The sequence below is a fragment of the Cupressus sempervirens genome, chromosome 4, assembly GCF_028749045.1.
Source record: "Cupressus sempervirens isolate cs-2001-9-10 chromosome 4, ASM2874904v1, whole genome shotgun sequence".
In the NCBI taxonomy this organism is placed as follows: domain Eukaryota; kingdom Viridiplantae; phylum Streptophyta; class Pinopsida; order Cupressales; family Cupressaceae; genus Cupressus; species Cupressus sempervirens.
In genome coordinates, this window is record NC_143121.1 from 63,624,263 (window position 1) to 63,637,408 (window position 13,146).

A 13,146-nucleotide genomic window follows, 5' to 3' on the forward strand; every position below is an offset into this window, starting at 1 on the left:
TGTTGAGCATGGAATTATTGTATCGGAGGTTTATGACTTGCATTTGATAAGAGCTTGGATGTGTGAATCACACTCTTATTTTTGGCAATAGAGGACGTTCATTCTCTGTTGTAACATTCTAGACGTCATTCCCTTAGGGTTTGGCCTTTGGAATACATCTCTTTGTACTTGATTGCAACATTTTTAGAATTAATATAATTTCAGTAGTTGGTTTAGCTTTTGGGCATTCTTGGGTGTCCATTACAACAATGATAACTACTAATAGTTGCAAGAGGAACTTGATAATACTAATGCTCAAGAATGGAAATGAATCAAACATAAATATTGTAGCGTGACATCATGCATGTGTACTATAGTAGCCAGAATATATTCTCTAATTTAAGCACAAATAGAACTCTAGAATGAAGCTTTCTCGAATACCAAATTTAGTGGATATTCCACCACCTCAAATGGTTGCAATATTGAAGAGTTGACATTCTCCAATGGTTGACTGAAATTAAAAACTATATTTTCTTCTCCCAAGTTCTTATCAAATGCAATTCACAATAATGGGATGATAAATAATGAAGCTCTCACCTCTATTTATTCTTTTCCTTAACCCTTATAGAAGGAAAAAAAATATTATTTAAATTAAATTACTAGAAGCTTCCCCTTCCAATAATTAATGCACTCTCTAGAAGCTTCTCCATTGCAATCCAATAATTAATTGTGCTTCTAGAAAATTAAATTACTAGAAGCTTCCCCCTTTCCAATAATTAATACTCTCTAGAAGCTTCTCCTTTGCAATACAATAATTAATTGTGCTTCTAGAAAATTAAATTACTATAGGCTTCTCCCTTTTCCAATAATTAATGCACTCTCTAGAAGCTTCTTCCTTGCAATACAATAATTACTTGTGCTTCTAGAAAATTAAATTACTATAGGCTTCTCCCTTTCCAATAACTAATGCACTCTCTAGAAGCTTCTCCCTTGTAATACAATAATTAATTGTGCTTTTAGAAAATTTAATTAATTAAATATAAAGTCACTTTTAAATTTTAATTTATTTAATGACTTTATAAGAAATTAATTTAATCAATTTATCTTTATTTTTCCACTGAGTTGCTAAAAAAATGGGGACATTACATGGTTGAGTGATCTTAAATAGATTTCGTAAAAAACATTTTAAACTATTCAATGTATTAAAGCTTTTTGGAATATTTATAGGACATTTTTTACATGCACAACTAAAATTCCTAAATTTAAGAAACTATTATGACCAAGAAATTAATCAACCTCTGAGTAAGATGGTGTAATTTGAGATATTGTAAAATGTGGTTCAAAGCTAATTCAAAATTTTCTGATAAACATGGTGTCAAATATGGAAGATTGTCAATGGCATGAATGTAGATCTAAACATAATGTATTTCATAGAGTTTATACTATTGAAAATGGACATGTTAATATCAAAAAAATTAAGTGGTTTTAATGGATTATAATATTGTATTTCAATTGAAAGGTAAAAAGTGTGAGAGTGACAATTTTTAATGAACCGATGTATTTTCACTTAAAATAAAAGTGGAAGTTTTACTCTAGATAAATATTTATACAATTTTTTGGATGAGTAAGTATGCTAAAGGTATTGTTTACTAAATATTATGTTATAAGTGAAAATAGGTTAAATATTTTTGTACGTGTAAAAACAAGTTAACGTTTTCATTTCACGTAAGAATAAATGGAAGGATTTTAATAATTTGCAAAAAAAGGTTTGTTTGCAATTGAAAAATATTTTACAAAAGGAGAAAAATGGAGAAAATATGCAATCACATTAAGTATAAGTGTGAAGTGGTGAAATTAAATAAAAAGGTTTATAACTTAGTTAAAGTACATAAATGAAATAAATAAAGATTGTTGATCAGTTATCCACTAATTAAACCCAAGTTAATAAAATTTGAATTTAATTAATAAAAATAAATTAAATTTGTATTTCATAATTTATAATAAATTTTGTTGAATTATTTTATGTATTAATATATTTAAAATAATTTTATCTTAGAGAATAACATTTTTGAAGTAAAAAATATATAGAAATTAATTAGGTCATCGTAACTTGTTAATGAAAATAATATGAGTTAGTAGTTCTAGAAACATTGATTTTTAGATTTGGTGAATAACAAGATTCTTATAGGTTTATCTAATATTAAACTTAATATGTTTATCAATATTTTATATAACTTATTTATGTTAATAAATTTTAATGGTGCAAAAATGATTTTTCATTTAAACAAGCTAATTTACATTTTCCCCCTCTTGGTATATATGGAATTAGTTTTATTTCAATCAATTTTCTTAATTGTCTCATTATTTAACAAACTTGATTCCAATTAAATATGTTTTGAACAATAAGAGTTTAATTTTTTGTTTCCTTTTTGAAATGAATCACCCTTTTTACAAGGAGGTTACAATGAGTGAGTTTACTAATGAGCTTTATTTATATATCCACACATTTTGAGGTTACTAACTATTCACATTTTTGTTGCCTTTAGTCCAACATAGACAGCCAATTAGAGACATTTTTCATAGAATAAGTTATGTTTGTTGTCAAATAGGAAGTGTTGTGTGATTTTGGCATGTTGGTAAACATATTTCACTTAAAAAATACGTGATTTAGCCCAATGGAGTGTGATTTAGCCCAATGGAGTGTGTGGCAAATCGATTCCTCCAATAGTTCGATAGGCCCTTGATATCCGGCCTTCCTCTACATTTAGAGGGGCAGCTCCCTCATAAAATAAAATTTTGATTTTTGAATAGAGATGATTACAACTTATAATATATAAAGGAAACTATTGATGACAAATGCATCATACGACTTCAATATTTCCATAAAACTGATGTAGATTGCTAACGAAAACAAACAAGAACTATGCTTGAGAGCTATCAGCAACATAATGCTAATTCAATGATTCGTGAATATTTACACCATACCATGAAGATATTTAGAATGATGAATCAACAATTCATCAATTCATATTCATTAGAAAAGAGAACACAAAATGTACTTTCTTTTGTTTCTTAGCACCAAGAACATAAGAAATGACTAATTGTAAGAACAACAATTGTACACACTTTCCAAAAATTGCCTTGTTATCAAAGCATAAGTGTTCCCTCTCTCCAAGTCCAAAAAGTTCCCCTATTACATTGAGATTTGTAGATTTAGAAGTCATTCCAGCTCAACTAACTTTTCAAGTTCGTAACCATTTAAAAAGTTAATGTTTTGAATTTGGCATGTATTTGAAAATTAACTCCAACTCATATGAATCAAGACTCTAAATCCTAACTCTAGTTACAATAAGTGACATAGGTCACTTTTCAGCACATGATAATTAAAAATCTACTGCGGAGAAAAGACCACAATGCTGATTTTGCTGAGGTAGCCTTCCATCTTCATATGCTTTTCTCCTTATAATCATCCCAACATCAACTCTCCATCCATGCATGTCCCTTGTGGCATTTATACTCACTGCATCTGAAATCTAAATATTGTCCTTGTGTTATTTCAACTCAAAGAATCACATACTATGGCAAGATAGTAAGTTAGCTTCACACTCGTTATTCAACTGTTCTACTAGTATTCGATGCTGGTACCTTCCAAACTGAATTGTTGCCCAGACGGTAACAAACAGAGGTATCGAGTTGGAGAAGAGAACAAGCCATCTCTCCAAAATTCAAGCAAAATAATCACAGGAATAATCTGATTCCATATTTCCTAGCCTTCTTTTCTATACATGTCCTTCATTTTCCACACCAACCTTTTACGGGATCTGTAAATTGGTCCTCTACACTCAGCAATTGCATCTTGTTCATAACGTAGTGACATTTTTGCCACTATAGCAGATCCAAAACACCATTAATTATTCTCAACGCCCAAATTTTAAACCCTATTCTTTAAAGAACAGGGTTGTATAAAATAACAAATTATTTGACATTTTCAACTAGTCAGCCAATATAACGGTACCAAGTGAAGACATCTGCCTAAGACAAGGGCTTTGACCATGGTTTTGTTAGGCAATCCACATGTAACTTGTGTGTTTCTACGCTCAGCATGGCATTCAATCAAACATAATAGTGTCCATTGCGCTTGATACTCTTTACGAGTGAATTTTGGTATTTTTAAGATACAACAGTGTAATACAATAGGGAGGCCTGGGGGCAAGGCTATTAATGAACACATTCATTGTCAGCAATTCCATAAATTGCATCTCATTATACCACACATGGCATTTTGACAAACAAATGACATTTTGATCGCGTCTTGGTTTCCATCGTGATAAGTTTCAACCCATCGGCTATGTCGATGGCTCTACATCTCTTTCAGTATAGTAGCATTTATTGAAACATATACAACATATTCCTTCCTTTAGAGGTCATATCCAAGTTGGAGGATTTCATCCAATGGTAACCTATTTGAATGCATTGGTGTGATTTCATTTGTTCAAAGCTTTTAACTCAGTACACAGTGTCCCTCTAATATCTTTTCTTTGAGAATTTTAAGATATTCAGTCAAAAAGTCTGCATGTGACGTCATTGCTGCTACTTCTACATTTGAACACCCTTCAACTCTTCGAAACCCAAACTCACAAATTATCAATTCTTTAGACATAGATTGAAAATGATCATATGTGTGCAAACATTATGTCAAATAGATCACATGCACATGCTTGAGTTGATGTTAAAATCTGAGACTTACAATCAAGTTCCTTTGATTTGAATTGGACTTGTTCTAAGATTGTTCCCATTTCTTTCTAGCATTAGTTTCCAACATTTTCCTGCCCCATGTTATGATGTGTCTTAACCAAAGATTGGTATCGTTAGTCTGACAGTTTGGTTTCTCTTGACCCTGGCAACATTCAAAGCTGGCGTCAAACATTTGGATTGGTATTTCACCGCCAATCACCAATTCTCTAATTTCATTCAATGTCTTCGTAGGTTGGACAGAGGAAATGGTACCACGTGCCTTGCCTGCTATCAAACCATGGATTTGTGAGGACGTCAACACTTTGCACCTACTAGTTGCATTTGCCGCTGCATTTGCTTGGAGATATAATGCCAAGCAATTCATTTTCCTTACCTGTAGTTGAAGCCAAACCATTCATGTGCCTTTCCCTGTGAAAATATTACATGCCTCCAAATAAGAGACACTTCCAAATTGAGGTTCGGGTTGGGAAGAAATTTTTAGATGAAGTTCGGATCCAAAGTCAAACCTTCGAACTTTAACCTGAAAAGGTCTTAGTACATAGAGAGAGTATTTCTAGTATGTGGAGAGAGAATGGCTTTTAGTACGAGGAGAGAGAAAAATTTTAGTATATAGAGAGAGGAATACAAATCCGAACTTCTTTCTAGAAGTTTTAGTACGTGGAGGGAGGTAGTACGTGAAGAGAGAAATTTTTTGAATAGTGGGGAATTAGTCTCTCTTTCTCTCTATCTCTAAAATTAATTTAACTAACTCTCCTATTAAATTATCCGAGTAACATGGCATATTCTCAAACACTCAAAAATATTGTGTGTTTTCAGCAAGAGTTTGGCTTGTTGTAGGAAGATTTTATTATTACTTCGACATGATCACAAAACAAAACTATTGTGAGTTTTCGACTTTTCACATGATCTCAAATTAATCTGAAGAAATAATAACCTTGGTGTGATCTTAGGAAAGACAAAATTGTTGCATATTTTACTTCTTGCATAATCGCAAGTGGATCTAAAGAGATAAAAATCTTATTGTAACATGAAAGTTGAAGGTGTTGTATGTTTTCGACTTTTTGCATTATCATGGGTCAGTGTGAAGGAAGAGAATTTTTTATGTGACGATGCGAAGGGTGAAATAATGTTTTCGTGCATGTGTTGTTTTTTTCTATTGTTGTGCATTTTTAGCTTTTTGTATGTTCGCAAGTAAAGTAGTGAGAAGAAAATATTTGGTACGAGCATGCACACGCCAAAAATAATGTGCTTTTAACTTTTTCATGTTTGCAAGAAAATTTGAGAGAAGGAAATATTTTGTGCTAACATGCACAGGTTGAAATTGCTGTGTTTTTTACTTTTTGCATGTTTGCAAATAATTTGTGGGAAGAAAATATTTGGTGTGAACATTCGTAGGCCAAAAATATTGTGTGTTTTCATCATAGAGTAAAATGGCTTATTGAAGAAAGTTATTTGGTCCATCGTGGCAAACAATGTTTCTCGATATCTCTATTGAATAACATTTTTGTTGTTTCTTTGATATTCTTAGGAAGATGATAACATTTATTTATTTTTTCCATTGGGTAAAATAGCTTGTCATTAGAAGATTTGTGGTCCATCCTAACAAATAGTGTTATTCGATAGCTCTATCAAATTACATTTTGTTGTTTCTTCAATATCACAAAAAATCTAAAAAATAAAACGAAATAAATGTAAGTTTAAAAAATTAATATCTTTGAAAATTCAATAAAACTCTTAAAGATTAAAAAAAAAAAAAATTTTAAAAAGTAATTGCATCAATCAAATCAGATAGCTGAGATGAGTTTGCTCCTTTGACAAATACATCTATCTATATCAGTACTTGACAATGCTTTGTTTCCTTTCACTTACTCTATTTGGAATGGCTTGCATGTATGGTATGTATGCATAGTATGTTTTTGTTGTATTGAGGTGCAATTTGTCTGGAGCTTAGTTGCATCCTAAAATTTAATGTGGAAAACTAACTTGCTTCCCAACGTTAAGTTTGTAATTTCCACATAATGAGTACCCATATGAATAAATCCAATGTTACCATCAATTAACTTAACTATTTCATTCATTATATTACCTTTCAAATATCAATTAATCATGCAACATTAAATTATGTTTTTGTTGCATGGAATCGTAAGGTTTTATTTCTATATTCCCCCAATGTTATTGCATGGTCAATATAACTGTGACTGATTTGAGCCCTTTTTCTATAGTTTTCTTGTTGGTTTTCTTCCAAAGTTCAAAAGCTTTACATGCCAGTGTTAATGTTCAAATTTTGATGTTTATTAGTTTAAAATTGGTAACATTAAATTATATGCCAATTTTTAATTTACAATTCTTTTACATCTTTTTATTGTATGTCTCTTCATATTTTACCTCTTTGGGTTATTATAGTAGAATTAGTGCAATTAATTGTCAATTCTAAAGATTGTCTTGTGCTTCTAAGGCAAGTTGGGAGTGCATTATACATATTGCTTTAACACCATCAATTCATCCTTAAACATTTATTTTCCTTTTCTTGTCTTAATTAGAAACTTGGCATTAGGATCAAGTCCTTCATAGTGCATTAAACCTATTTTCAAAGGCAACCAACCTATTCTAGAGAGTTATATTTTCCTTCCAAGTTTTACACTGAAGGATAACTCAATATTGCAATTGATACTAGGGTTCAAGCTTCTAGGGTGCGCATTCTTGGGTGTTAACACTAGCCATTTGTAACATTTGCAATGTGACCAAGATAAGTCAGTGCCCAGCTAAAATGACCATTGTGGCAATTATTTTGTTCTTGTAGCAATACACACTACCTAACAATACCAACAAATAATAGGAACACATACAAGTAATGCAACAACTACTTGACTGCATCATTACCTTTTCAAATGCCTACTATACAAAAAGAAACCACTTGCAGATTGATCAAAAGACCTACCTACCCTTGTCAATTAAGGGATCAAAAACATAATGATGTACCACTTGCCACATCAATACTATTCAACAAATCTCAAAATTAGGGAAACTAGAGAAATCATGACTACTTTCAAAGGCAACAACGTTAACTAGAAATAGAAATCAAAATGACCATACTAAAACAAGCATCACACATCAAACTAAAACTACATCTATCAAAAATGTTACTTGGTGACTTTACCCAGTCTCCATGCAAATGGGTAATTTGAGGTGGGAGGATAAATGAATGTGATGTGCATTTCCACACCACAGCTCCATCGAAATGGGGACCCCTCTCTTTGCATTCCTATTGCTTGATTAGGCGAGCATTTGAAGTCCTCTTGTCATAGCCAATTTTTCCTTAAAGTATGGAGTTAGACTTTTGGAAAATCCTTTGTCACCATCAAATTCTAGTAGGTGCAAAGGATTATTACCTCACAATTATGTGAATTCCTTTGTATCCCAACCTAATAATCCTCTTCAAATGTTGATTCCACAGGGTTGAGAGGATTTTCTCATCCCAGCAACCAAAATTTTGCTCCTCATTTTGCACGAGAAGAGAACGAAGATTGCAATCATCAAAGGATTTCATTAGTAGAGGATTTAATTGTCAGAAGGGATAGAGGATTTGATGTTTTCCTTCCAAACTCAAAGTTTTTGCTCACCCAAAGATTTATTTATTTTTAATTAACTTTAGAAGGCCTTTTTTTCAATTTACTAATTTTAGAAGGTTTTGCTTTAGTTAATTTGTGGATTATTTTATTTTACAACTCCAAATGCACAACAAAGTCACTTTAAAAACAAAAAAAAAATTGACTTGCTATTTTGAGGGAGGGAGAGGACCTAGGAGATTGGAGGTATTTAAAAATTAAGAAATTTAAAATGGTTCTTTCAATTTTCTTTATTAAGGTGGAAAATTATTAAAGGGGGAAGTCATAATTGGTTTTTTTTAAATATCATTTTTAATCATTTGTTTATTTTTTTAGTTTTAATTTTCTTATATTAATTAATTGATACATCACGAAAAAATTATAACTACTTTTTTCTCTTAGGTGCCATGAGGATTTTAATTAGATTGTCTTTTAAATTGAATCATTTTTTAAAGAAGCTAGTAAGTATAATTGGACGCAAAATAGATATATAATTAACACATACAATTTGACCCTTTTTTATTTTCTTTGCTTAGAGAAAATATTAAAAGGCTTGAAAATATTAAAAGGCTCAAAAATATTAAAAGGCTCTTCCCAAATCTTTAGTAATACAGTTCATTAATTTACCAAATAATAAGCTCTAGTCTATTATTTGAACTAAAATCGAATTAAATACTTTTTATTTTAGAGGGCTAGTAAAAGGATTTTGTTTGGCACGAGGAAACAAATTGGGAGCTAAGCCATGAAATCAAAGAGGGAGAAGTGATGAGATCTCGAGAGTCCAAGTTGGTGCTATAGGAAGAATTCAAGTTTGAAAATTTCAAATGAGAAGCATTAAACATTGAGGACAAATTTGAAAATGAAGATTAAGATAAAGTTCACAACAGTGTGAGTGTAAATTCAAGCCAAGGTCATGGAGAAAGTTCCCAAGAGATGGAGACAATGCAAAGGATAAAGCAATATGGGAATATGAAACATCACAATCAGCCTCAAGAAAATAATTTTTGGAAGAATTAATCAACTTTAGAAAGTTAGAAATGTTGAGTATTAAGAGATATCTTCTCTTCATCAAATTATTAAATAGCAAGATAAGAATGAGAAGGTGTTACTAAGTTGTCTCCTCCAATCAAAAAATTCCAATTCCAAGCATAGTCAATTACAACATGCCAAGTGTCAAATTTTCTTATTGGTTGGAAGAATCGTTGTAATTTTCTTATTGGCTCACGATGTGGTGCTCTCATAGAATTGGTTATGAATTTGGCAACCCCAATCAGGGTTATTGGGAAGAAATCTCAACTCTTGATCTTCAAACAATCTTGACCCTTCATTATTACTGCAATCAATAAAAGGCCAAGGTCTTCTCATTCGTAATTCATTAGTTTTAAGGGGTAGGATTAGAGAGCTAGAGTATAGTAGGCTAGCTAAGGGAGAAACTCAATCAAATTGTTGCTATGATGCTTTTGAAGCAGTAGATAGTTCATTGTTGATTCTTCATGGTGAATTACTTGTTATTGCTTTGAAGTGTTGCACAATTTCCTAAATCTTTTACTTGGAATAGATTAATTTTCATGATTGAAATAATTTTGTTGGATGAAAGCATTGTGGATGTTTGACTCTAAACAAATTCAAGCCACTAGCCTCTTGTTGATTGTAAGTGTGCCCAATGTGGTGAGCCGATGAAAATATTTAACTTCAATTGATGTTCAATCTTTGGTTTGCATCTAGATGATGGGGTTGGAGAGAGGATATCAATGTGAAAAATCATTTGTGTATTCCTATAAAACTAGCACTAAATCGATAGATTCGTTGGTTAAACTCCATCAGTTAGAGTCCAAGTTCATTCATGATTCCTTTCATTCATAGCTATAAGTAGAAGTAGAAATAGAAGTTAGAAATTCAAACTACATTTTCTTTGCAGCAAAATCTTTAGGAGTGCAAGAGTTGATAGCCCTTGAAAGAATAGCAAAATTCCATTTGTGATAACTAGCCTATCACATCATAAAACCAAGTTTAGTCCAGGATTAAGAAGGAACATTGAAGTTATTTCATGATCATATTTTGCAAGCTTGGCTTGAGAGATGACCTTATATCAAAAGAGGATTGAGGGTTTGGTGTTTCTCCTTGAAATATTAAGTATTTGATTTTGCATGTTGTAGTGAAACAAATCTCACATCAACGGAATGGTATTCCATAAAGCAAAAATTATTAAACATGTAAATGTTCTTAGCAGCCTTCAGTGGTCTAACCAATTGAATAAAAAAGGAAATGGAACATAAAATAGCTAGGTTTCTAATTTTTATTGTGTAGTTGATGAGTTGGGTAAAGAGTTATTTTTAGTATGATTTATAAGGACTTCTTTGTACAAATGATGTATTCATGGTTGAATCCAAACAGTCATTTATCATTAGTCTAATTTTATCTTCAAAACATGCATGTTTGGAAGACAAAATTGACTATATTCTCTAAGCTTTTAAGGACTTTAATGTTACATCTGGCAGCTAAGTGCTAAGGGGGTTGAAGTGGCACTTGGAGGGCATGCCATGAAGAGAAGGACAATTCCCATCTCAAATTAGCTACTCACTTTGGACAAAATGCTTCAAGTAGCAAGTTTGATAAGTGTAGCTTCTATATGATGTTTGTGCTTTCCTATTTAGGTGTGGTGGGTCGTTTAGTCAAAGAGAAAGTGTTTTGCATTTAGTTGGAATTTCGTTGGTTTCCCTTTTTCTAATGAAGCTTGCTAAAACAAACTATAGCAATGATTTGGAGGACTTCAAAGAGAGGGAAAACTTGAAAAGGGAAAGAGCAGGAGCATATGTGTTAGAAATGGCAAGATTTGTTGGCATGCTTGCATCAGATTCACGGTTGTGAAGCAAGTTCACATTGATGGAACTTTGCACACTGAAATTTCACTTCAATAATATGAAAGCCAACCTAGTTTCTCTTCCTCTTTTGTTATGTTTATTTGTGCTACATTTAAAGGGTTAAAAACGGGTGACATAACTTCAACAGTTGAGCATGCTACAGCTAGTAGCAATGTTGAGGGAAGATCAGACCAAGTGAATTTGTTAGCAAAGGGCCAGTGACATATAGTTTTACAGAACATTCTATTGCATGCTGGTAAAAACACATTTAAATAGGTTAGAGGGCAGAAGCAGCAACAAATGGAGCAGAAGTAGCAATATAGCATGACATTTTGCCAGGCAGAAATCCCAATCCACACATATCAAAAATGTCCAAAAAACTTCTTATATTGCTTTGCCTATCAGGAAACAGAATGAATATTTCATATTGTTAAATTGTTTTTTGTGCTAAACACATTCAAATTTATTGGACCCAATCTCATTAAAATATGATGATAATAAATGATGCACTGCTAAAAAATTTACAGGTAATCTTCTTGCTTCCCATCAATGATCATGTTGAAAGGTTACTAAAAATTTAATGCCATAAAATCGACTTTGTGGTTATTAGAGCGAGTCTTCCATGTGCCTCTCACAGACCAGTTGTTAAAGCTTTAGCACCACTTGATTGATCTAAAAAAATTGAATCAAGAAACAGAAAAATTATATATCAATTTTGTGGGGATGCATTAGAATGTTTACAAAAGCCATTTCTAAAGGCACACCACTCCGCTCCATAAACTACCACCCATCATTTGGGAATCTTCACATACAAACCTAAAACACTTAACCACCCAAACTGGCATTACATCATTCATATTACAAACATATGACAACTGACATAACACCCTTTAGATACAACTTTTCACAAGGAAATTAATTTTCCCATTTACCTTATATTTACTTGTAGAGTTGTACATAAACAACTGATAGATGTACACCAATAGGAACCATACAGAATCTTTATGCTATGTAAATCTGCAGAACAACTATCTTGATTTTTTTAAACAAACCTTGAAAGGCATGATTAAATAGAAGGCACTGGAATAAAGATATTTTCATCAATGAGTCTGTGGCCCTGCAGCTATCGATGCTATAGTTTGAGAGTCACTTGGATTTACTTTAACTATCAAGCTCTCTACTGGAACTCTCATTACATCCTTGCGAATGCCGATGTCAGTTGCATACCTACTCAAACAGTAGAAACCACATGCAATTGCACTCAAAGCAGGTGTGCTTGTAATCAACAATCGCAGAGGAGATGAAAAGACTGCAGTAAAAACACCAATAACTGATGTCGCTTGACCACTTGGACCAACCCCACTTCCATCTACTACAAGCAAACCAGTCTTACAATAAATGGAAAAATCTTCACAATTGTTTTTGAAAATGTTATAGCAACCAAATCCACTCCCAAGCAAGCAATTTTCCCTATGTATGACTGTCTCTGTAGAGTTTGTCTCTGCAAGTGTGCAAGTTCCTCCTCGAGCTTTTGCGACAAACAGGGCTGATTTGACACCATACTCAAATCTGTATAAATTCCCTCCAGCAAGGAAACAATCAAGACAAGAATATATTACTCCACTATTCTTTTCTTGATTATTGCATGTTTGGCATCCGTTGCTATTCTGAGAAGATCCTGAGCTTAACAACAAGATATTGAGCATAGCATCACGTGTCACTTCTTCATATCTTCATCGAATGAAATGAATGACTTGATTGTCCCCAATATAGATACCTACAAGAAACTACATATTAAGGATAATGTGATAATACATAATGGAAGGTCAAAGGGGATGAACTTGAAGTGTTCAATTATCAAGGCGTCCATAATGAAGACCTAGGTATATTTGAACCCTCAAGGATTATGTTACATTCTACTAAGTACAAATACTGTGCTTAAATTG

General features: G+C 32.3%; 1 pseudogene across 1 annotated transcript in view; it reads right to left on the reverse strand.

The window, feature by feature from the left end:
* Positions 1-12,266: 12,266 nt before the first annotated feature.
* The window catches only part of LOC149559953 (protein LEAD-SENSITIVE 1 pseudogene), a 40,792-nt pseudogene continuing 39,912 nt past the window's right edge, over positions 12,267-13,146 (reverse strand). The window contains exon 2 of the transcript XR_016363642.1: positions 12,267-12,977. The product of XR_016363642.1 is annotated as a protein LEAD-SENSITIVE 1 pseudogene (transcript). The remainder of the gene's footprint in view (positions 12,978-13,146) is intronic.